This window comes from Urocitellus parryii, chromosome 5, assembly GCF_045843805.1.
Source record: "Urocitellus parryii isolate mUroPar1 chromosome 5, mUroPar1.hap1, whole genome shotgun sequence".
In the NCBI taxonomy this organism is placed as follows: Eukaryota; Metazoa; Chordata; class Mammalia; order Rodentia; family Sciuridae; genus Urocitellus; species Urocitellus parryii.
The window spans coordinates 125,073,838-125,085,083 of record NC_135535.1 but is presented as its reverse complement, the minus strand read 5'-3'; positions in this window follow the sequence as shown (position 1 = coordinate 125,085,083).

The following is an 11,246-nucleotide window of genomic DNA, read 5'->3' as shown; positions in this document are numbered from 1 at the left end:
ACCAAACCCAGCATGCTAAGCAACCTTCCTTCTATTAAATTACACCCCCTCGTCCCTCGTTCGTATTCATAATTCACACAGCTTTGTGTCTTTACTCCCTTTGGTAGTCTGGTGTTCAAATAATGCACTGATTATGTACATGGCCCTTTTTTCTGGAACACTGGAAAAATTCAGGGCTACTGAGAGTATATGTTATAGCCCTGGGCCACACCCCCTGAACTGCTAATGAAGGAATAGTCCCCAGTGTCGTGGATCGTACTTATAGAAAATAGAGTCTGCACATTGGTGGCTCACTGCGCATAGCCCTGGACTGGTCCTCTGGTGTTTGTGCAATTTAGTGTAGATTTTTGCTTTTCGGATTCTTGGGTGCGATCTGGAAGACAGTACCAGATCCCGCAGGTTGACAGGCTGGCCTGGTCCAGCCTGGAGTAGTGGGGGGATCAGGAAAACCAAGGAAGTGTATTACTTATAGTTTATCATTATTTTTAATATAAACAAATCCATAGGTGTGTGTATTTTCCTTTTTTATATGAAAGCTATTATATAATATACAATACTATTATATATTATAGAATACTTGATTTTCTTTTGTTACTTAATAATATAGTCTGGAGCTTCCCTTTAGTAGTATGTAGAGCAATTTCTCTGCTTTTTTTCCTCAAGATGCTAAGCTCTCTCTGTGTGTATACCACAATACATTACACCAGTTTATTAGTCAACATTTTATTTGTTTCCAGTCTTTTGCAAATATAAAAAGTAATGTAGACTTGTGCTTAGGTCTTTTCATTTTTTGACCTATGTGTCCTTGTGGTAGGTGGATTCCTAGAAGTTTAATTTTCTGAGTCAAATGGTAAATTCATATGTAATTTTACTAAATAGTGGTTGATATTTTGATTCTCACCAGCAGGATGTAAAAATGCATTTTTGTCTATAGCAAAACCAAACTAATTATATATATTATTATACTTTTTGATTTTTGCCAGTCTGATAGTGAAATGATTTGATGTTATATTTATTTATATTTTTTTCTTTTTATTTTAAAGAGCAATTTTGATTGCATAAACTTTAGTGTCATTTGGATTTCTCTTCCAATGAATTTTCTATACAAAATTCATACCCATAGTTCTGTGGGGTTGTTGGTTTCCTTACATCTCCATACAGTTAGCTTTTTATAGTCAATGGATTTTGCATTCATCAATTCAAACAATTGTGGATTGAAAATATTTGGAAAGAATTGCTTCTGTACATGCTTTTCTCTCATCCTCATTCCCTAAATAATAGTATAACTAGTATAACAAATATTTATGTAGTATTTACATTGCTTTAAGTATTATAGGCAATCCAGGGATGACTTTAAATATACAAAAAGATATGCATAGATTTTATGAAAATACATTATATATAAGGTAGTTGAACATGTGTGTATTCTGGCATCTGTGGGGGATCCCAGAACCAATCTCTCATGGATTTTGAGTGGTGACTATATTTGTAAGAACTCTTCCAATAGGAATGTAAGTCCTTTCTTTGTTAAGAAAATAGCAAATAACTTATTCCCAGTTTAATCTTTTAATTTTGATTGTGAATTTATTTTTAGTTTACTTAACAATGCAGAGTTGTTTTGTTGTTAATTTTTAAATTTTATGTGGATAGATTTGTTAATATTTTCTTTTAGTGTATCTGAAGTTTTAATCATGGTGAGGAATATTAAGTTATGGGAAAATTCATACTTTGTTTTTCTAGTATTTTTAACTCTTTTTACATTTAACATTGACTAGTCCATTGGAATTTTTTTGATATATAAATGGGAATGGATTCTCTTTTATTTTTTTCATCTATTTATTCGGTTATCTTATCATCTCTTAATGAAAATTTCTTTCCCCTACTGTATAATACTACCTTTATCACTTGTTAAATTCTAGATGACTTTGAGCCTAAATTTCTGGAATTTCCTTTCATATTTCTATTTATGTACCTATATTATTTTAATTATAGGAACTTTATAATATATTCAACTTATGATAGGTTGGCTCTTCTCATTTCTATCCTATTGAGCCATCCACTCATAAACTAGGCCTAGTGTTTTTCCCTTCCTGGTCAGCTGTTCACAAGAAATGCCCCCAAGGCCATATGTATTAGGTATGAGAGTAGCAACAGTGGTAGGTAATACTTGGATGTGGGCCACCTCTGGGTATAATTCACTTGTGTCCTGTGGAAATATATCATTTCCTCCCTCCATTCCTTCCTTCTCTGTTGACACTTAATTTTCTTTTCTACCTGTTTTTTTCTCATGTATAAATGTTTCACATAGACACAAATAAATACACAATTAGTTTAATTGTTTACTATTTTTTCATGTTTAAATACAATTTTAAACATAATTATTAGTGGCTATGTAATATTCCATCATATATTTTACATAACTTATTTGTTATTTTTACCTATTTTCAATCATTACTATTATATTAATACCACATCTTTGTCTTCTTCTACAATAATTTCTTTGGGATAATACTTTACAAAGTGAGTCAAAGGATCAGAACTGTTTTCATGACATGTTGCCATCAGGAAGATTGTGCCTATTTATATTCCTATCAGCAGTACAAACATGCATTTATCCAAGGGCTTGATAATATCAAGTATAACTTTTTTCCTCATTATTTGCTAAACTGGTTAGTGGCAAAGTTATGTTATGGCTGCTTGAGTTTACAATTCTTTGCACTGAACATTTTTCCTTAACTTACTTTTCTATGAATATCTTCTGTTGTATTTCCTAATCATATCCTTTACTCATTTCCTTTTTTTAGTTTTAGACGTTTATTTTTGGCTTGTCTTTTTTCAGTGGGGGGGGGGAATACTGGGGACTGAACCCAAGGGTACTTTACCACCATTGAGCTCCATTTATAGTCCTTTTATTTTATTTTTGTAGCAGGGATTGAACTCAGGGGCACTTAACCACCCAGACACATCTCCAGCCATTTTAAAAATATTTTATTAGAGACAGGGTCTCACTGAGTTTCTTAAGGCCTTGCTAAGTTGCTACGGCTGGATTAGAACTCTCCTGAGTCCCTGAGATTACAGGTGTGCACCTCCAAGCCTGGTTCCTTTTAAATTTTTGAGATGGAGTCTTGCTCAGTTGTGGAGGCTAGCCTTAAAATTGTGATCCTTATGCCTCAGCCCCGCAAGTAATTGGGATTACAGACATGCACCGGTATTTTTATGCTTAATATGTTAGCCCTGTTCTTACCAACATAAGTGGAAATAATTTCTTAACTTTTTACATTTTTTTCAATTGACAAAATTTGTACATATTTTTATAACATGTCTCAAATGTATATATTCCTTGTGGAATGGCTAAATTAGGTAATTAACATGTAGTGTCTCACATATATATCATTTTGTGGTGGCTACTTAAAATCTACTTTCATCACTTTTCAAGAATATAATATATTGTTATTAACTATAATTATCATGTTATATAATAGATCTCTCGAACTCCCTTCTATCTAACTGAACTGTTGAAAACTTTGACCAACATCTCTGTAATCTTCCTATAACTCTAGCCTCCAGTAACAACCATTCTTTTCTCCTGTGAATTCAACCTTTTTAGATTCCACATATAAATGAAATCCTATGATTTTTATTTTGCTCAACATAATGTGTTCCAGAATGTCCCATTTTTATCTTATGACAAATTGCTGTTTGTGGCTAGTCAGGTTTCCATTACTGAAACACAATACCTGAGATAATCAAGTTACAAATAGGAACAGTTTATTTCAGCTCACTATTTTTGAGGTTTCAGTTCATGATTGGTTGGCCCCATTGCTTTTGGGTCTGTGGCAAGGCAGGATATCTATGGCAAGAAACACACAGTGGAGCAAGCTGCTCACCCTCATGGGGGTGGGGGTGGGGAGAGAGAGGGGGGGAATAGAGACAGGAGTCCCACAGATGTCTTTAAGGGGACCCTCTCAAAGGCTCTATCCTCCTAATATTGCCACAGGCTAGGGACCAAGGCATTAACACTTATCCAAACCATATCATGGTTCTATCTACAAGACTTACTATAGGGCTGGATGTAAAAATACCCAGTGCATGAGGGCAGCTTCATTTGTACAGTGGTTTCTTGTCCTGGTCAGATACTGTAATATTCTAAGAGCTGTTTTAAATGGAGACAAGCTCTTTGCTAAAGAACAAGTTTTTTAGCCATAGAAGCCTAGGAATATGCACTGCAACTCTCTATTGTGGTTTCCCTATTATCTAGTAAAATCTACTGGTCTGTCATCTTATAGGGCTCCAGTAGCCGAGTAGCGGTGCAGTTTATATCATAGTCTGATCTATTTTGAAAGAATCCTATTTTGCCTTATTGCAATACAATTTCTTAATTCTATCATGCCTTGGCCAGTGTCTCTACATCATATTTTATGCAGGGTGTGCAGCTGTTTTGATTACATGTCTATTTCTTCCATTGAAACACTGGGCAGTCACTTTTTTTTTTTCAACGATCAGTAATTGTACCTAAGATTAACCTCATTGGCTATGATACTGCCATTGCACAAAGCTGGGCAGTCACTATTGAGAGTAACAACCCTCTGACCCACCAATTCCATTCCTCTTTTTAACCACTGGAGCTTTGGCTTTACACCCAGGGGATAATACTTGCTTATAGATAGTGAAATTTAGGAAGTGGATTTGGGAAAATGTTTTTACCTACAAGGCTGGAATAGAATATAAAATAAGAATATATTATAAGGTATAAGGGCATTTTTCCCAGAAAAACTTGTGGTATATTTATTATTTTTCAGTTGTTATATATTATATTTTTTCTTATGCCTTTAATGATTTTGCTATGATACCAACTTGGTTCTTTCCTTTACATCCTATGTCCTTCAGGCTTTTTCCTCAAGTCACACAAGTGAGAATTTCCTTGACCAAATACAATGTGATCTTCCCTATCATATCAATTCCCTACCTTTCATTCCTAGGTTTTCTTCCTAGAACTTACCACAATATACCATAACCAAAAAAAAAGAACCAATAAAATTTTTAAAGTAACAAACTAAAATAAAATTATTATTACAATTGGTTAAAAAAATATTTTTCCTCCTGTTTTCAACTACAAGGACATGAACATTTCTTTTGCTTACTGCTCTATACCTTAATACCAAGAATAGTGCCTGGTAAGTGCTAAAAAGTTATTGAATGTCTGACATGCATATTTATGTTTTTATCATTGTACAAAGAAAATTGCAATACATAGAATGGATTGAGGTTTTTAAAAATAGGAAAAAAAACTGCCTAGAGAAACTCATTATCTGTCCAAGTTTTATCTGTTGATATAAACAAAAAGGGTAAAATATTATAGAATTCATTAGAATATAATTGATTATTGCAATCCTCATCAGAACACCAATGGCATTTTTCACAGTTCTAAAATTCATTTGGATAAGTAAAAGACTGGGATAGCCAAAGCAATCCTAAACAAGAACAGTGATGTGATGCTGGATGCATCACAATACCAGAACTCAAATTATACTGCAGAGCTATAAAAACAAAAACAGCATGGTACTGGCATAAAAACAGACATGAAAACCAATGGAATAGGATAGAAGACACAGAGACAAACCCACATACTTAGAGTCTCTGAAGGTGCCAAAAATATATGCTGGAGAAAAGATAACTTTTTAAGCAAATGGTGGTGGGAAAACTGGATACCTTATGCAGAAGAATGAGATTAGATCCCTATCTCTCATCCTGCACAAGTCAAGTCAAAGTGGATCAAAAACCTAGGAATTAGAACATAAATTCTGCAACTCATGGAAGAAAATATAGGCTCAACATTCCAACATATTGGCCTAGGCATTGACTTCTTTAACAATACTCCTAATATAAAATCAGGAATCAATAAGTGGGATGTCATCAAATTAAAAAGCTTCTGTACAACAATGGAAACAATTAAGAGCATGAAGAGAGAGGCTAAAAAATGAGAGAAGATCTTTGCCTCCTATTCCTCAGAAAATTAATATCCAGAATATTTAAATAACTCAAGAAACTTAACAGCAAAAAATCCTCAGTTAATAAGTGGACAAAAGAAGAAATACAAGTGGCCAATAAATATATGAAAAAAATGTTCAACATCTCTAGCAATCAGGGAAATGCAAATCAAAACTACAATAAGATTTTTTTCTCACTCCTCAGAATGCCAATTATTAAGAATACAATTAATAAAAGATGTGGGGGTATGGGAGGTACACTCATACATTGTTGGTGGAACTGTAAATTAGTACAACCATTCTGTAAAGCAGAATGGAGATTCCTCAGAAAACTAGGAGTGGAACCACCATATGACCCAGCTACCCAACTCCTCTGTATATATCCAAAAGATCGAAAATCAGCATCCTGAAGGGACACAGGCACATCGATGCTTATAACAGCACAATTTATAATAACCAAGCTAGGGAACCAGCCTAGGTGCCTATCAATAGATGAATGGCTAAAGAAAACGTGGTGTATGTATATAATGGAGTTTTACTAAACCGTAAAGAAGAATGAAATTCTAGCATTTGCTGGTAAATGAATGGAATTTAATAACATCATATTAAGTGAAATAAATCAGACCCAGAAAGTTCAAGGGTGGAATTTTTTCTCTCATACGTGGAAGGTAAACCAAAATAAGGGGAAAAAATAAAGAAAAAAAAAAGGTGGGGGTACAATCCCTTAAAAGAAGAGAGACCTAGTGGAGTAGAGGAAGTGGATTGAGAGGGAAGGAGGAGGGATGGGAAAAGGGAAGAATATGGAAGGAATCTAACCAAAACTCTTCTATGTACATATATGAATATACCATAATGAATTTCACCTTTATGTATATCCATAATGCACTAATTAAAAAACTATAAATAAATAGAAGCTCACTCGAGTAAAGGAAAGGAAATAGGAAGAAGGAGGAGGGAAGGGAAAGGGAAAGTACTAGGGACTTAATTAGAACAAATTATGTTCTATGTTGTATAATTATGTCAGAATGAACCCCAATATTATAAATATCTATAATGAACTAATAAAAACAGAATTGAATAGAGTTGATTAGAAAATATAAAGTACATCATGGGTAGAAAAGTATTGTTCAACAAAACACTGTTTCAATTTGATATATATACATTGTTCAACTATGAATACATATATAAATATATAAGTACATTTGGTTACATAAATATTATCTACATATAAACCACATATTCACATATCATATATTTTAACACATACCCACAAAATTTGCCTTCTCATTCTTCGTCAGCTATTTACGGAAATGTAATTTTTTTAGTGAGACTTTCTTTTGCCACCCTTTAAAATAGAATCCTTTCTCTATATAGGTCTTTCTCTTTTTTTACAAAAAATAGCCCTGGACAACTTACCTATGTAGTTTTTTCTTTTAATATTGATTACATCTTACACCTCTGCCTTCCCCACCTCCACCAGCATCATTAGAATAAAGGTTTTTTAAAAATTCATTATGATTTTCTTAGTGCCTAAAATAGTTCCCTGATGGCACTCAATACAATTTGCAAAAGTTTGTGTAGTTGTGTTCAGTCTTGATGTAATGAGTTATTTCTTAAACTATGTTAAGAGTATATAAATGTTTAAAATGCTCTGTAAAGGAATTCTTAACTGCAGAAGACATGAGCAAAAATTATACTTCACTAAAATAGGAAAATTATTTTACTTATTTCACTACTTATAAAAAGTTGGAAAAATTTAAATGTTCAATAACTGAAAAGACTATTTTAGTAGTATAAAGTACAATATTATACAACAGTTAAAACTTGAGCTACACAGATCAGTATGGATAAATTTTCAAACTAAAATTGAATTAAAAAAGCTAGTTTCAAAGGAGCGTACAAGTTAGCATTGATGTAAAAAATTGCTAAGTAAAACATGTATTTACAGATGTATGCATATAAAGTGAATGTATAAATAGAGAGGACCAATTAACATCAAGTTTAGAACAGTTGTTGAGAGTGAAAAGGGCTGTAGGTTGGGGAATAATTTTGCAAAGGTACATGTGGGCTTTAGTTTTGTAATCTTATTTAGTTTTAGACAAGATAGATGATCATGTTATTCTGTATTTTTCTGTTAATATGAAATACTATATTGTTTTTTAAATATGAGGCTTTCTATACCCTGTAAGAGTCAGCTGTAGCTTAGTACCTTACACCTCCCTGACCCAGTGCTTGCTAGGAATTGGAGTGGTGGCAATGAGGACACCCATCCAGGGGTTTTGGGAATGGCAATTTGTGCATAAACATTTTGCCTCAAGGAAAGGCAGGGATAAAACAACATCACACTCCCCTAGAGACTAGGAGCAGCACTCTATTTGGGGGAGGTTTGGCCAATCTTAAACTCCTTAAGGAAAACACTAGGATGAAACATGCAGGCAGTTTCTGAAAAGTTGATGCCAGTCTTCTGACAAAAAAAAAAAAAAAGTGAGATAGGATAGGAACACTAAATCTTATTTTTATATATTTTAGGTAAATTGAGTTGTTGACAGCTAACAGAGTTCAGTCTGGGAGATCAGGCTATCCAGAACATCCAAAAATAATGTTAGTTTTTGATGGAAACAAAATAAAAACTTTTCAATCAAATACTAGTCCTTTATCAAGGGAATGTTTAATCCAAACAGAATTTACATAAAATTTTAAAAACACTTTATGCTTTGAAGTAACTGTCTAAATGTGTAAGAATGCCCTAAGCCATGTCTGAACTTTACAAGATCTGGCCACTTGTTCAATCTCTTGAATAATATCTCTATTTACAAAAATGGACAATTTCCCTATTAACTTGGGTTTATTCTTTGCTTTGTAAGTTTCAAGTTTTGATATGGATTGGGGTGATACCATACAGTATTAATTAGGAATGACACTCTAATTTAATCAACATTGCTTGTCTTTTTTTGGGGCAGATGAATATATTTGGATAAGTCCTTTTATAAATCAGATTAAATAATTGTCATATAGAGTGGCAAACTCCCTGAGGGCAACATATACTGCATAACTATAGTGAAAGAGAGTAACCATTCAGTCTCTGAAACAAAAAAAAAAGGTTTATTTATTGTTTCCTGTTTCAATTCAAACAAGAGCAAAAATCTGTCCCCTCCTGGCCAGGAAGCAAAAGAAGAAGAAAGGGCTAGCACCTCACAATCCCTCCAGGGGGCATACCCCCAGTGATTTCCCACTAGGCCTCACCTCTTAAAGCTTCCACAGCCTCCCAGTCCCCTCACTCTGGGGACCACATGTACTTTGTGGGGACAGTCATCATCTGAACTATAATAGTCCCCCAAATCTTACTTTCTCTAGCCTTGTTCTTCCCTATTAAAAAAGAAACCCTTTCTGCCTGACTTTCTGAGCACTTATGAAGCTTATGGTCAGAGTATTCCAACTGAAAAACTCTCCCTCTCCCTTTGAAAGTCTTTTGTAAATAAATTCTCTCCTCACCTAAACAAACTAAAACACTCAAAAGTTCATGACTAATGATTTCTTATTTTTCTGTGTAGATGGGTTACTATTCCATTTCATCTGATGTTGGCTGGTTTTTCATTTGACCAGCTTCATTAAGCCAGTGGTGGGGTTGGGTGTGGTGGTGGTGGGGCTGCTGAGAAAACATCACTGACATTCTTGGTACCACAGAGTTTACCATGGGTAGCTTGAGTTTCTTCAGAGCATGGCCTCAGACTTGTTCAACTTTTTGCATGATAGCTGGCTTCAAGACAGACAGTAGAAGTTGCCACAGATCTTCTTAAAGGTAAGTCTGGCACTTCTGCCACATTCTCTGAAGCCAAAGCAAGTCGTAGACCAATGGGATGTACTTGTATATCACAGTAAAACAAAGCATAAAATGATATGGGATTTAGGGAACAAGGGGATTCATGGATTGGCGGGGCTTTCAGAAGCAATAATGTTGAGAAACTAATCAGTCATAAAAATACATTCACTGGACTGAGGCTTGACTTACTTGCTCACTTTAAAAGCATGGTCTGAGGCAGGAGCATTGCAAGCTCAAGTCAGCCTTAGAAACTTAGTGAGGCCCTAACTAACCTAGAATCTGTCTTAAAATAAAATTAAAAAAAAAGGTGTGGGGATAAAGCTTTAGTGATAAAAGTGCCCCTGGGTTCAATCCTAAGTTAAAAAAAAGGGCATGGTCTGAATGAAAGTTTTTGGTGGTTAGCTTTGAGAGAATTGGAGCTGTTGCAGATTGGTTAACCTTCATGAACACATGTACTAGTGAGAGATTGTATTGGATTAACTGCTATCAATGTCTCATCAGTTCTCTTATCAATTTTGGTGGTTAATAATTTGTGATTTGAGACTATGGCCAAGAAATAGTCTCAGGATTGAATTTGTAGAATAGAAATATCATATTCTCATCAGCTATAGTATTATTTTTAAGTGTTCTTATCAGTACAGACTTTATTCTTAATAATAGATTTGCCATAGTTATCCCAAGAAAGTACTAATTAACTTTTATTTTTTGGTGGAGAAGCTTGAGGGATTTAGAAAATGGCTTTTCTTTCACAATAGGTTGCAATAAAGAATAACTCTAAATGCATGCCCGTGCCTAAACCTCTCATAGATGGCTTGAGTAGAAAGAGATATTGATAATATTTTACCATAGTGTACAAAAGTTATAGCAGTAAGTACAAAGTATGTCCTTCTTAAAATATAAGCAATCACTAAATATCATATTAATTGTTCATCAGACAAATTAGAGTGATGTATGCTAAAGAAGTTCAACATCAAAAAGTCATCTATATTAGGAAGGGGAAGTAAGGTGCTGGTGGCATTTAGATTAGAGCAGCAATTGGCAGTTACAGATGCTGCTTGACTTACATTGGGGTTATATCCCAAGAAGCCCTTTTTAAGTTGAAAATATCAAGTCAAAAATGAATTTAAAATACCTAACCTACTGAATACTATAGCTTACCAACACATTTTTTTTTTTTATCCTGTGACTGTGTGGCTGACTGATTGCTGTTGATTTGCTTCTGATAGGAAGGAATATTATACCTCATGTTAATAGCCTGAGAGAAGATAAAAATTTAAAACTTGAAGTATGATTTCTACTGAATGTGTATTGCATTCATACCATCATAAAGTTAAAAAAAATCTAAGTTGAACTACCTTAAATTAATAATCATTTATATAGGAAATATAGATAATAATTTTATAGGTTACTAATAACACAGCTATTGTAGTTAGGTATTA